This window comes from Chlorocebus sabaeus, chromosome 14 (genome assembly GCF_047675955.1).
Source record: "Chlorocebus sabaeus isolate Y175 chromosome 14, mChlSab1.0.hap1, whole genome shotgun sequence".
Lineage (NCBI taxonomy): Eukaryota > Metazoa > Chordata > Mammalia > Primates > Cercopithecidae > Chlorocebus > Chlorocebus sabaeus.
The window spans coordinates 10,230,005-10,243,322 of NC_132917.1; the positions used below are offsets into that span (position 1 = coordinate 10,230,005).

Consider the following 13,318-nt stretch of genomic DNA (forward strand, 5'->3'; position numbering starts at 1 on the left):
ATTCACCTACTGTTCCTTGCAGGGCATGTCCTTGACACATGCACCAGGAGCTCTAGTTCCCAGAACAGGAACCATCATCAGGAGCAGAGCTGGAAAGACAGGCAGCCTTTTCCAGTTCAAACTGGTTTGAAGCAGAGGTCAAAGCCACTGCTTGCATTTGGCTTTGGGTTTTGTGTTTTAGTATGAGCATTCTGCAGCCAGCCAGACTCTGAGCTGCTCCCCTCTCTCCACTGACATGGAAAAGATGTCTGGGTATTGTGCAGAGCCCCAGGCTGGGGCTTCTGCCTTCCATGTTGGGGCCTGAGCTGCTGCTGATGTGGTGTCCCAACCTGTACTGGATAACCATGTGTCATGGCCTCAGGCTTGCCTCCACCCCGCTGTGTAAACCAGCAAGGGCACAGAAGTCCAACCCAACTCTGTAGAGCCACTACTGTCACCAGAAAGGGGTCCCAATCCAGACCCTAAGAGCTGGTTCTTGGACCTCGCATGAGAAGGAATTGAGGGTGAGCCCACAGAGTAAAGTGAAAACAAGTTTATTAGGAAAGGAAAGGAATAAAGAATGGCTGCTCCATAGGCAGAGCAGGGGCATGGGTTGCTCAATGGATTATACTTATAGTTATTTCTTGATTATATGCTAAACAAGGGGTGGATTATTCATGAGCTTCTCAGGAAAGGCAAGAGCAACTCCCAGAACTCAGAGCTCTTCTCCCTTATAGACCATATAGGGTAACTTCCTGATATTGCCATGGCATTTGTAAACTGTCATGGCACTAGTGGGAGTGTCTTTTAGCAGGCTAACACATTATAATTAGCATATAATGAGCAGTGAGGATGACCAGAGGTCACTCTTGTTGCCATCTTGGTTTTGGTGGGTTTTGGCCAGCTTCTTTACTGCAACTTGTTTTATTTTTTATTTATTTTTTTCTTTTATATATCCCCTCATTCACAATACAGACCAGGTGCAGGGCCTGGGCTGAGGTGTATATGGGGTAGGTTTACTCTACCTCCTCTTTCTCTATAGCCAGTGTAAGAATACAGCCTGTGGGTAAGTACCAAGAGGCCTACTGCAACCCGTTTTATCAGCAAGGTCTTTGTGAATTGTACCATGTGTCGACCTCCTATCTCATCCGGTGAATGACTAACCGCTGGGGAATGCAGTTCAGCAGGTCTCAGCCGTATTTTATCCAGCCCGTACTCAAGATGGAGTCACTCTGGTTCAAATGCCTCTGACACTACTTGAAGATGTGTAGTGTAGTTCGGGAGCACATTTCACATTTTACAAAGCCATTTCCCATTCCTTGGTGCCTTGGCCTCCCTCCCTTGGGTCATCTGAGAGACAGCCCTCAGGAGGAAAAGGAACTCAGAGATGTTGGGTGTCTTCTCAGGTGATGCCGATAGTGTACGTTGGGCTGGGCCAGCACCAGCGGGCTCTGACTGATGGCTGCAATGGCTTTCTTTATGTGTGTGGGCAGAGCAGTCAGTCAGTGGGAGGATGATGATGAGGGTGAGGACATGACAATGAAGTAACATGCCCATCACTTCTTGAGGAGCTACCTCGCCAGAGGCCCTTTGCACATATTGCCTTTTTTAATCCAAGCGAGACATGATTCCTATGCACATTTTACAGATTAGAAAATTGGGACCCTGGATTGAGGCCTGATCAGGGTTGCTAAAGGGAATGCTTTAAGTTTGCTAATGAGGAGGAGGGAAGAGCCAGTGGGGGAGGAGGAAAGCAGCTGTTTTTTTGGTTTTTTTTGAGACAAGGTCTGGCTCTGTCACACAGGCTGGAGTGCAGTGACATGATCTGGACTCACAGCAACCTCCATCTCCTGGGCTCAAGCCATTCTCCCACCTCAGCCTCCCAAGTAGCTGGGACTACAGGCATGCACCACCAGGCTTGGCTAATTTCTGTAATTTTAGTAGAGATGGGGCTTCACTATGTTGCCCAGGCTTGTCTCGAACTCGGGCTCAAGCGATCTACCTGCCTCGGCCTCCCAAAGTGGTGGGGTTACAGGCGTTGAGTTTTTTTTTTTTTTTTTTTTGGAGAGCATCCAATGTTAGCTCATTTAAGGCTCTCAACCACCCCAAGAGGTGGGTCGTAGGTCAAGCTGTCTACTTTACAGAAGAGCCTGGGAGTCCAGGGTTATCTGACTTGGAGTCCTGTTCATTTTCCTGGGTACCTCCAAAGGCTGGTTGGTGAGTGGACAGTGCAGTTCCGGAGCCCTCCCCTGGCAAGTCCTGCTCTGGCCCATACCCCGCCCTGTTCCCCAGCAGCCACGGTCAGGCAGAGGGGTCAGGGAAGCAGGGCAAGAGGGTAAGGCACTGCTCAAGAAACAAAACCAGGTCCTTAATGCCCTTAGTCCTGCCGGGCAGTGTCCCAGGACCCCAGCCTTGAGATTAGAGAGGTGCAGAGGGCAGACGGAAGGGAAAACAGAAGAAAAAGTACCAGAGCATGCTTCCTGTCTTATGCTTAGACTGCCATGATGAAATACCACAGACTGGGTGGCTTCAACAACAGAGTTATTTCTCAGAGTTTCAGAGGCTGGAAGTTCAAGGTCAAGGTGCTGCTGGCTGATTCCTTTTCTGGTAAGGGCCCGCTTTCTGGCTTGTAGACAGTCACCTTTGTGCTGTGTTCTCGCATGGCCTTTCCTTGATGCATGGAGAGAAAGAAAGATCTCTCCCTCTTCCTTTCTAAGACCACCAATCCTACGACTTACAATTCCTTTAACCTTAAATACCTCCTAAAAGCCCTATCTCCAAATACAGTTACATTAGAGGTTAGGACTACAACAAAGCAATTGGGGTGGTGGTGGTCCACAGCAGGGGACGGGATATTTTCGTTTATCCTGAGCTTGCAAGGAAGAAGGGGAAAGGGCGGGGGTTGGGGAGGCATCGGAACCTGCCTCTGAGTCACACTTCCTGGATGAGCCATGGGCCACAGTATCTGTATCAGGAGTGGTTACAAAACAGCATGCCTCAGGGATAAACAAGATGACCTAATGATCCAATTTTCCCAGCTCTGGTCCATCTACAGATTTGAGGCAGGATCCAGTGATTCTGCTGGCTGACAGGTCACAGTAAATTTCCAACTCTCCCCTTTCCAGGCACAGCTTTGGTTTCCTGCTGCAGCTGCTGCTGGGGAGTTATCCGGGCATTTCCTCCGCCTGTGAGCTGCTGGGGTCAGGGGAAGGGTGGGTGGCCAGAGATGCCGCCTCTACCCTAAGTTAGCATCACCCATGCTATTCCCAGCAGCTACATTTCTCCACTCTGTAATTACAAATGAAACTGGGGAACAGAATCAAAAGAGGACCTAGAAGCAAGCTAGCCTCCACTTCCTCAAACATTCTGGGGCAGGAGTTTGTGAGCTGGAACAATGTTATTTGTAAGATTCTCCCTGGTGGATATATACTCAAGTATTAAAGTGCTACTTGAGTATATATTTCAAAAAAAAAATAGTATTTCTTTCAGAGCCTGTGTGGGCCCAGCACAATGACACTGAATCTGGCTGTTAAACCTGGCTGTTACTGATTCTAATATGTGGCCTTGGACATTTAATTTTTCCAAGTATAGCTCTCCTCATCTGTAAAATATGGAAATAATCTTTAGAATGTTGGAGCCAGTATAAGTAAAGGTACTTCAGAAACAATAAAGTCCAAATCCCAATGACATTTTTTGCAGAAATAGAAAAACCCATCCTAAAATTCATATGGAATCTCAAGGGGCCCTGAATAGCCAAAACAATCTTGACAAAGAACAAAGCTGGAGGACTCACACTTTCTGATTTCAAAACTTACTGCAAAGCTACAGTAATCAAAACAGTGTGGCACTGGAATAAAGCTTGACATATAGATGAATGGAATAGAATAGAGAGCCCAGAAGTAAACCCTTGAATATATGGCCAAATGATTTTTGGCAAGGGTGCCATGACCACTTAATGGCAAAAGGACAGCTTTTTCAACAAAGGGTGCTGGGAAAACTGGATATCTACATGCAAAAGAATGAAGCTGGACCCTTATCTAACACCATATACAAAAATTAACTCAAAATAGATCAAAGACCTAAAAGTAACCTAAAACTATACAATTTTTAGAAGAAAACTTGGAGCAAAATCTCCACAATGTTGGATTTGGCAGTGATTTCTTGGATATGACATTAAAGATACAGACAACAAAGAAAAATAGACAAATTGGATTTCATAAAAATTTTGTGTATCAAAAGGCAAAATCAGGCTGGTGCAGTGTCTCACGCTTGTAATCCTAGCACTTTGGGAGGCTGCGGTGGGCAGATCATTTGAGGTCTGGAGTTCGAGGCCAGCCTGGCCAACATGGTGAAACTCTGTCTCTACCAAAAATACAAAAATTAGCCAGACCTGGTGGCACACGCCTGTGGTTCCAGCTTCTTGGGGGGCTGAGGTAGGAGAATCGCTTGAACCTGGGAGGCCGGAGGTTGCAGTGAGCCAAGATTGTGCAACTGTACTTCAGCCTAGGCGACAGAGCAAGACTCTGTTTAAAAAAAAAAAAAAGGCAAAATCAACACAGTAAGAACTCAACCCATACAATGGAAGAAAATGTTTGAAAATCATATATTTGATAAGAGATTAATATACAGAATATAGAGAGAACTCTCTAACGCTCAACAACAAAAACACGAAAAAAACAATTAAAAAATGGACAAAGGACTTGACTAGACATTTCTCCAAAAACACATGAAAAGATGTTTATATCACTAATCATTTGGGAAATGTCAATTAAAACCACAATGAGACACCAGCTCACACTCACAAGGATGGCTACTATCAAAAACAACAACAAGCACTGGCGGTGAGGATGTGAAGAAACTGGAACCCTGTGCACTATTTGGCGGAATGTAAAATGGTACAGACACTGTGGAAAATATTATTATGATGCTTTTTCAAAAAGTTAAAAATAGAATTACCACATAATCCAGCAATTCCACTTCTGGGTATATACCCAAAAGAACTGAAAATAGGATCTTGAAACGATATTTGCGTACCCATGTTCATCACAGCATTATTCGTAATTGCTAAAATGTGGACACAACCCAGTGATTTCTTGACAAACGGGGAGATAAACAAAATGTGGTATACACACACAAGGGAATATTACTCAGCCTTAAAAAGGAAGGAAATTTGGACGTATACTATATCATAGATGAACCTTGAGGACATTATGCTAAGTGAAATAATCCCGTTGCGAAAAGAAAATACTGCATGATTCCGCTTATATGAAGTATTAGAGAGGTAGCCGTTATTTAATGGGTATAGACTTTCAGTTTTACAAGATGAGTTCTGGAGACGGATGGTACTGCTGGTTGCACATCATGTATTTAATACCACTGAGCTGTTCGTTTTAGAAGGATTAAGATGATAAATGTTATGTTACGTGTATATTATCGTAATAAAAGTTAGAAAAAATTGTCATAAAACTAAGTCAGATATTAAGAACAACCAGAATTACTTCTGTCTTGTTTACAGACATCATATGAAAAACAAATTGTTTACCTAGCATGACACCTGTTACGGGTTGAACTGTTCCCCTCAAAAGATGCTGAACTTCTAACCCTTGGTACCTGTGAATGTGACCTTATTTGGAAAATGGGTCTGTGCAGATGCTCAAGTTAAGATGAGGTCATTAGGGTGTGCCCTAATCCAATAATGACTGTGTCCTTATGAAAAGGGAAAAGAGACAGGTATACAGAGAAGATGTGAATTCACAGGGAGCGCACATGGCCGCCCATGAGCCAAGGAATGCATGAGGTTACCAGAAGCTAAGAGACAGACATGAAACAGACTGCCCCCCACATCTCTCTGAAGGGGCCAGCCTTTCCAACACTTTGATCTTGGACTTCCAGCCTCCAGAGCTGTGAAACAACACATTTCTGTTGTTGAAGCTGCCCAGTTGGAGGTGCTTGTTACATTAGCCCCAGGAAATTATACAACATCTTACCTGACTTTGCTTTCTTCTTCGCTCTAGTTAATTAAATTCAAAACCACATATTGAATAACGGCGGTGTGCTCTCTCTCCATGAAGCTTCAGGGTGGGTAGACAGTCCTCCTCTTGAAGGAACAGGAGGGACGCAAGGGAAGGGACCATCTTGTGTCTCATCTGAGAGAGACACTCCTGGAGTAAGAGGTCTGCGGTTAATGTGTTTCTCTAGACGTTCAGAAACAGAGGAAGCACCTGCGGGCTAAGCCGCTGAGGGCTAGGTGAGAGCTGACTGACCTAAGTTTTGAAGGATGGATGGGTGACAGGTTGGAGGGGTAAGACGGAAAAGTCACAGGGGAGAGGAACAGCATGGGCCAAGTGTGGAGGAACCAATGAGTGGATGGGGTTTCAGAAACGGGCCTTTGTCAGTTTTTGAGCCCTCCCTGAACTTTTCCACCCCAACCCCACCTCCTGCCTGTGTCTGCCATGCACCTCCCGTCCTGTGCCCCTTTGCCCTATGTCTGTGCTTGGGAGAAATGTGCTCAGTTTCTGTGGCAAGGATGTTGCTACGTGTTCATCAAACTGGCTTTGTTTACTTCTGAAACACTCAGGAAGACCACAGCTCCCAGAGCCCCTTGCATCCTGGTGGGGCTGTGTGACTACCTGGCCCATGGATGTGGGTGGAAGTGACGTGTGCGGCCCCAGGCCTGGCTCCTGGACCCTACCGACGACTTCTCACCTGTAACCCCACCGGCCTCCTGCCTGGATACTTCACGGGGAGATACAGTGGCCTTGGTTAAGAAGGAGGCATGGCATCTGCAGGTACCGGGCCGCCTGTATCAGTCGGTGCATTCAGTCCCACCGCCCACATGCCTTCATGTAATCCTCACTGCAGGGCCCACGGGGAGGGGAACTTCCTCCAGGTCTAGCTTTGCCTTTCTGCCTTCAGAACCAAGGAAGAAGGAGGGGTCTAGGCTCAGCCCCCCTTCCCTGCAAGGCCCTGCGCCCGCTCCCCTCAAAGCTGCTCTTGCACGTTGCTCTGGCGGCCTCTGTAGCAGAAGTTCACTCTGTTTTCCGTGGAGGAGGAGTGGAAGGAGGGATTCGAGCTCTCCCCTAGAGACGCCGGAAAGACAGTTTTGTCTCAGGCTCATAGGATTGCCCAGCTCCAGATTTCTGGCTGTTTCTGTGGTTACCTTTCTTCGGGGATGTTTGGGGCGGGAGGTGGGTGTGTGTGTATATTTGCTCTTCTGAAGCCGTTTTTCTGGAGCTCCTGGTGGGGATGGGGGTGCTCTGTCCCTGGTTCCTCTAAGGCCGGTGCAGGGGATGGAGGGTGCCCCCCTCCCCGACAGCCAGGAGGCGCCGACCCTGGGCAGGAGATGCCAGTCCGGCGCCTCTCCTGCGTGGAGCCCGAAGACCACAGATGTCTGGAAGGGAGAAACTCAGGAAGCCCGCCTCTGCTCCCTTCCGTGGTTAGGCGGGGAAACCGAGGCTGAGGCAGCCCAATGGAGTTGCCTAAACGGCCTGGGGAGTCACTGGAGGTAACCAGAGCCGGAGCCAGGTTTCCCACTCCAGGCTCGGGGCTCTCCCCCGAACAGGCGTGGGAAGGGGTGCGAGCTGCACGCGGGGCTGGGGCTGGGGCTGGGGGTGCGGGGCCGAGGCGACTCGGCTCTTCTCCTTCCTAGGCCGCCCGGGCCACTTCCTGCGGGGTGGGGGCGGGGGGCGCGGGCGCAGGACTGGCCCCTCCCGGGCGCCGCCTCTCGGCCTCTCCTATACCCGCAGGCCAGAGGCCAAGGGTTAGGGGAACAGAACCGGTGCCCAGCTCCGCCCCTGTCCCGAAAGCCACTGGGGGCTGGGACCCGGCAGGGCCTGGGTTGGGCCACGAGGGCCGAGGAGCAGCGAGGGGCAGTGGCCGCGAGGGCCGAGCCGGGCGCAGAAGGTCCGGCAGGGGGCGGGGCGGGGGCGGGGCCCGGAGGGGGCGGGGCCGCAGGAAACTTGAGCGCCGGCCTCCCGCCACGCGCCCCGCCCCGGCCCCCGCCTCCGGGTCCCGCCTTCGCGTCCCTTCCTTCCCGGAGCTGGCAGGCGGGCAGCGGCGGCGGCGGGCAGCGGACGGGCGCACTGGCGGGCGCCTCCACCTTGCTCCCTCCCTGGCTGCCGGCTTCCTTTTGTCTTTCTGGGCGGCGATGAGCGCAGGGCCGGCGCAGCAGCTGCGGGCGCACAGAGGCCCGCGCTCGTAGTCACTCCTCCCCGCCTCGGCGCGCTCGTCCCGGGCAGCGGCCCGGGCCGGCTGCGGCCGCCGCCGGCGCCGAACTTGGACTCGGGAAGCCGGCAGACCGCGTCCTGAGCCGGAGCAGGTAGGGAAGGGGCGGGCTGCGGGCTGCTGGCTGCTGGCGTGTGCACTGGGCGTGTGCACCCGGCGTGTGCACCGGCGAGCGCTGCGATCCGGCTCTTTGCGTGTATGTTTGTGCGCGCGCGTGTGTGTCCGGGGGTGCCCGCGTTTCTCTGCGCGGTGGAGTCGTGGGTGACGGCGGACGGTTGTGTGTCTTTCGAATAGCGTCTACTCGTGGGCATCCCTGTGTGCCTTAGGTGTGCACATTTTGGACTGCGTTTGTGGAATTGTGTGTTGGGGCAGTTGCTGGTGGGGAGCGGTGCCTGGCGGGTGTAGTGTGTGAGCAGCTGTGCGCAGAGCGGGGTGGCGGGGTGGGCGTGGGCGGTCCAGCCTCAGGTGCAGAGCCCCCTGCCCCTGCTGGTCGGCGCAATGCGTAGCTTAGGAGCCTCGAGGACAGCTGGGATCCGACGGGGCAAGCGCGGGCCTTGCAGGCAAGCTGGGCCAGCCTCTCAGGGGGACAGGTCCGTGCGGCCCACGTGGGTCGCCTGTGAGCTTCTGCCAAGGGTGGGGGCCCACGCCGAGGCGATCCGCTCGTTCCTCCCAGGGCCATGGGGCGACGAGGAGAGCTTTGGCCTCCCCATGACCCGCACTGCGACCTGGGCCAGACGCGCCACCTTCCCTGGTCGCGGTTTGCTTCTCTTTCAAATGAGGACAGCTCCTCCCTCGGGGGCTGTGGTGACAGGTGAAATGAGAACGCACTGAAGACAGCTCTTGGCCCAATGCCCGGCACACAGTAGGTGCTGTGTTCATTGGATTAGTGTCTCCTGTTTAAAATCTTTTTTTTTTTCCTTTATCGTGGGTGGGGCCTTGCATTTCCCCCGGGCGTGTTTTGTGCCTCTCCCTGGCCCTAACTTAACCACGAAGCACCGACATTCGAGAAAGTTTAGCTGCCAGCTGCGCTGCCTCCTGCCGCACCTCCCGGGTGGCGCCGGCTCCGCGAATGCCCGAGAGCGCCGCGCGGGGCGCCGACCCTGCCGCAGCTCCCAGGCTCCCGCGTGAGTGTGGGGGTCCCTCTCCTGGCCGGGAGACAGCGATTGCGGAGTTGAGAGACCTTTGGTTCAACAAGTGCCTAGTCCGGGAGGATGCAGCTCAGCCCGTGGAGACCAAGAGCCACGGCGTGAAATTGGCGCTTCCTGCACACGCAGTTCTCGGGCTCCCGGGGTATCCTGGCCGCCAAAGGCCACCCCTTTCCTCCCAGCTGACCCCAATTCCACCAGAGGAGGATGTTTGCCAGGACGCCAAGTCCAGCTGCGGGCCTTGGCGTTAGACAACCCCCAGCCCCATCCCCTGCCATCCCTGCTCCCTTGCAGCCAGCCTCATGCCCAGGGCCCACGTAGGAACCCTCCTCCTAGTCCCACACCTTAATTTAAAACGTTTACTTTTGAAACCTGCTATTCGTAAAATTGAACCGCAGTGAACGAGCACCCAGCTCATACCACGAGTCACTCTCTGGAGAGTCCTGGCGGCTCGGCGCTGGCTGGACGCAGCAAAGCCAGCTCTCGGGGCCGGGTGCCCTCGGCCAGAGCGAGCGATATTCTTTCCCTTCATCGCCCTAGTGTCTTTCTCTCTGGGGAAAAAAAAAAAAAATCGCCTTTAACCAAGGGAGCCACAGATCTCGCCAGTGCAGGAGGCAATCAAAATGGAGCGCCAGCATGAGATTGGGCTGAGGAGGGGGCGGCATGGGCGGCCTTTGGTATGGATGCACTTCCCAAGTGTCAGGTGCTACGTGGTGGTGTTCCCAGAGAGGCGGACTGCTTTGCGGGCTCTTAGGAGCCAGGAACAGAAACCTGGTCCGGTTCCTTTGGTTTCCCTCGGCCAGGACTGAAGCCCTGCAATCCTAGCCATGGCAGGCCAGGGGGATGCGATGAGCTCATTTTCTCATTTTTCATCCTGACTTGGTGACAGGAGCACACTTAGAATGCACCCTGTTTTCTGTTTCATGAATTGATTTTATATCCTACAGGAGAAAAGGGCTTTTGGTGTGAATCCTAGTCTTTCCTTGTAATCAGATTCCATACTAATATTAAAAAAAAAAATCAGTCTGGCTTTCTCAGCTCAGAAGACAAACCAAAACCCAGGTTTTTGTTTTGTTTTGTTTTCGTTTTTTTCTAGTTAAAGCCAACCCTTTGTCTCAAGCAAGCCAGTGTTTTGGCCTTAGATCTATTTCTGTTTCACTTTTGAAAGCGCCTGTAATTACTGAGCTCTTGAGGTTTTATTGGATAATGTGGCAAAGGGAAGGCCCTGGGGCCCTGCCTCTCCCTTGTGGTGGGATGTGGTGCCACGGTGCCACGTTCTAGCCTTGCCTGCTCCCTCTGTGTTCCACTTTTATGCTGTTTTTAAGGTGGAACATAAATGTCAATGTGTGATAACAATTTGGGAGACTTTGTCTTTGGAATCCAATAAATGGAAGGACTTTTGACCTGTGGAGAAACCAGAACAAGTCAAAACCCCAGAAGAACAGAGATTTGCCCAAACTCCAGCCAATGACCCATTTTTTTCCAGCAAGCCCTCCTAGAGATAGATTCTAAGTGAAATACAAGAATGTGGACACACTCCATCCCCTTTCTGGCCACAGTACTGTGCAGAATTAGAAGTGCTGTCTATGGAAGGATAAGGACGGGACTTCCCTTGGTGCATGCACCCCAGCCAGGAGCCGTATACTCACCTAGCACCATTTCATCCTGGAGCTGTTTCTCCTGTTGAAGAGCTGGTGCTCACACCCCCTACCTTCAGGGCTCTGCAAGCACAGTTCCAAGGACTGCAGCGCGGGTACAGTGCGTGCCCTGCTGAGTGTGCGTCAGAGCAGTTGTCTCCCGGCGACACTTGTTCTGAGACCCTTTCTGCTACTCTTAGGTGGTAGAGTACCACACTCACTCATGAACCAGTGATAATCCAGGGTACTAACAGGGGGCCCCAGAGTTTATTTGGCACTGAAGATTAAGCTACTTGGCAGCTGAATTTTTATGTAGATTGGGGTTAGGTTTGTACTAAAATTTTGCATTCCAGCAAGCCCTAAACCATGCTTGTTCATTGTGGGATAATGCACTCAATTGATGAGTTGCCAGCCCAGGATTGATGGAGGATTATGTGTATTCTGTTAATTTGTCAGCACCTGATGTCATTGTGCTGGGGGTTGGGGGAGGCATGTTTGGAGTTAGGATGAGCAGACACGTGTAGATTTTCATCATGCTCTACGTTGGGGCTCCCTGCTCTCCTATAGTAGCAGTGGGTTTCTATGTCGTTCTTATGTCCTCAGGTAAAGCTGCACATCTGTGAATGTCATGGAGCTCTTGTTCTTTTCCCGTTAGACTGAGTTTCTAATCTGGGAATGACAGAGGGTGGCTGTTTATGGAGACAGCAGCATGCACTTAGGGGCTCTTTTGGTGCCCATTACCCTGTGGAAAAAAGGTTTCTTCAAATCACTTTCTACAAAGAATAAAAAATGGTTGGAATCCAGTGGTGCAGACTGTAATATGACTTCAGGTAATCAATACAGTTTGACAGGTGGAACATTTCTTAGGTGCTGATGAACGGGATGCAAGTCTCAAGATTTTTTTTTTTAATCATCTGAAAAAGCACAGTAAATCCTTTAAAGAGCCCTACCTTGGCCATGTCGTTTCAAGTAAAACTGAATTTCAGAGGCAAAGCTTCACATCGGAGGCATGACTAACTAGAGAAGTCCTTCCTAGAGACCTCCTCTCTCTTCCTGTTGCTACCCTCCATTGCCAGCAGCAGGGCAGGAAAGATGACTTCTTGGGGCTGTGTGCCTTTACCTTAATAAGCAAGTGCACCCTGAATACTTGCTAATCCTGCAGCTGGGTTTTCGGGGTCTTTGGACCTTTTTGGTACTTGAGGTACTACCCAAGTTGGCAGGAAGCCAGGAGCCTGGGGGTGGAGGTGCCTTAGTCCTACCTGTGGCATGAGACAAGCAGTCTTCTTCAGCAAGGGATGGGTCTCTGACCCTTGGCTAATAAAACTCAGGATTATTAAATATGTACTGCATGGATAAGTTTGCTGTGACCCTGAAAAAAAGAGGAAGGCTTTTGGGTGTTGCGTGGTTCTCCTCTTGGAAGTCTTCCCAGGTTTCGCCTCAGTACTCTCTTGTCCTAGCTTAAATCTTTCCTTGCTCTGTGTCCCCTTAGGCAAGTGATGTCTCCCGTCAGGCAGGCACGATATTAAGTGCATCTCTAGAGGATAGTTCCTTCCACCTGCCCAGGTGCACTGGCTGAACTCACCTGTGCCCACATCTGTGCATTTGCAGGCGATACAGATATACACCTGAGCTGTCCCCCTGAGCTGCAGACCCAACACGGGGTGTGGGCTCTGAGCTATTCCACATCAAAGCAGAGCCGAGGACACATCACCCTCGCTGAAGCTGTGTCTCCTACCTATTATGGTCAACACGTCTCATCTACTCATTTGTTACAGCTAGAAATCTCTGGAGAGTTTTGGAGCTCTTTCCCCATCTTCACTTTGCCGTCTAATCGGGTCAGCCCTCTTTGAGGACTCATACCCACTCTTCCTGTACAGCAGAACCTTATCTACCCTTGGCCCAGAGCATGCTTCCAGTTCCTTCACTCCAGCCATGCCGGTAGCACTTCACGGTTTAAAACACAGATTTCATCATCCCACTCTCTTCTACCTCCCCAACCCTGCCAAGGTTTATTCTCTTACACGGTAAGTGCTTCTGATACCTACTGTGTGCCTTGTGCCAAGCTGGGGTCTGAGAAGGTTGGGCCCAGGCATCCTCCCTACCTGTGCAGAGTTTAAGGTCTTGGGCTGGGGGATGTGTGTGGGGGACCTATCAAATAACACCAAGGGGCTTGAAGTGCTACGGAGGGGAGCTCCTACCCCAGTATAGGGGACACCCTAGAGAAGCACCCTGTAAGCTGACACCTGGGGGAGCTGGGAGGACCGTGGAGGGGTTGGAGTTGGGGCTGGATTGCTTGATGCCTTTCTTCTCTCCCACCCGGACTTCCTTATCTGC

At 51.2% G+C, this 13,318-nt stretch overlaps 1 protein-coding gene and 1 non-coding gene across 2 annotated transcripts in view; one reads left to right on the top strand and one right to left on the bottom strand.

Moving 5' to 3' along the window:
- Positions 1-929: 929 nt before the first annotated feature.
- LOC119627436 (small nucleolar RNA SNORA51) lies at positions 930-1,062 on the bottom strand. Its single transcript, XR_005243630.2, has one exon. It is a non-coding gene; the product is annotated as a small nucleolar RNA SNORA51 (small nucleolar RNA).
- Positions 1,063-8,003: 6,941 nt separating this feature from the next.
- HPCAL1 (hippocalcin like 1) overlaps positions 8,004-13,318 on the top strand; it is a 121,906-nt gene continuing 116,591 nt past the window's right edge. Inside the window, exon 1 of the mRNA XM_007971501.3 lies at positions 8,004-8,296. The gene's annotated coding sequence lies outside the window, so the exon portion shown is untranslated. The remainder of the gene's footprint in view (positions 8,297-13,318) is intronic.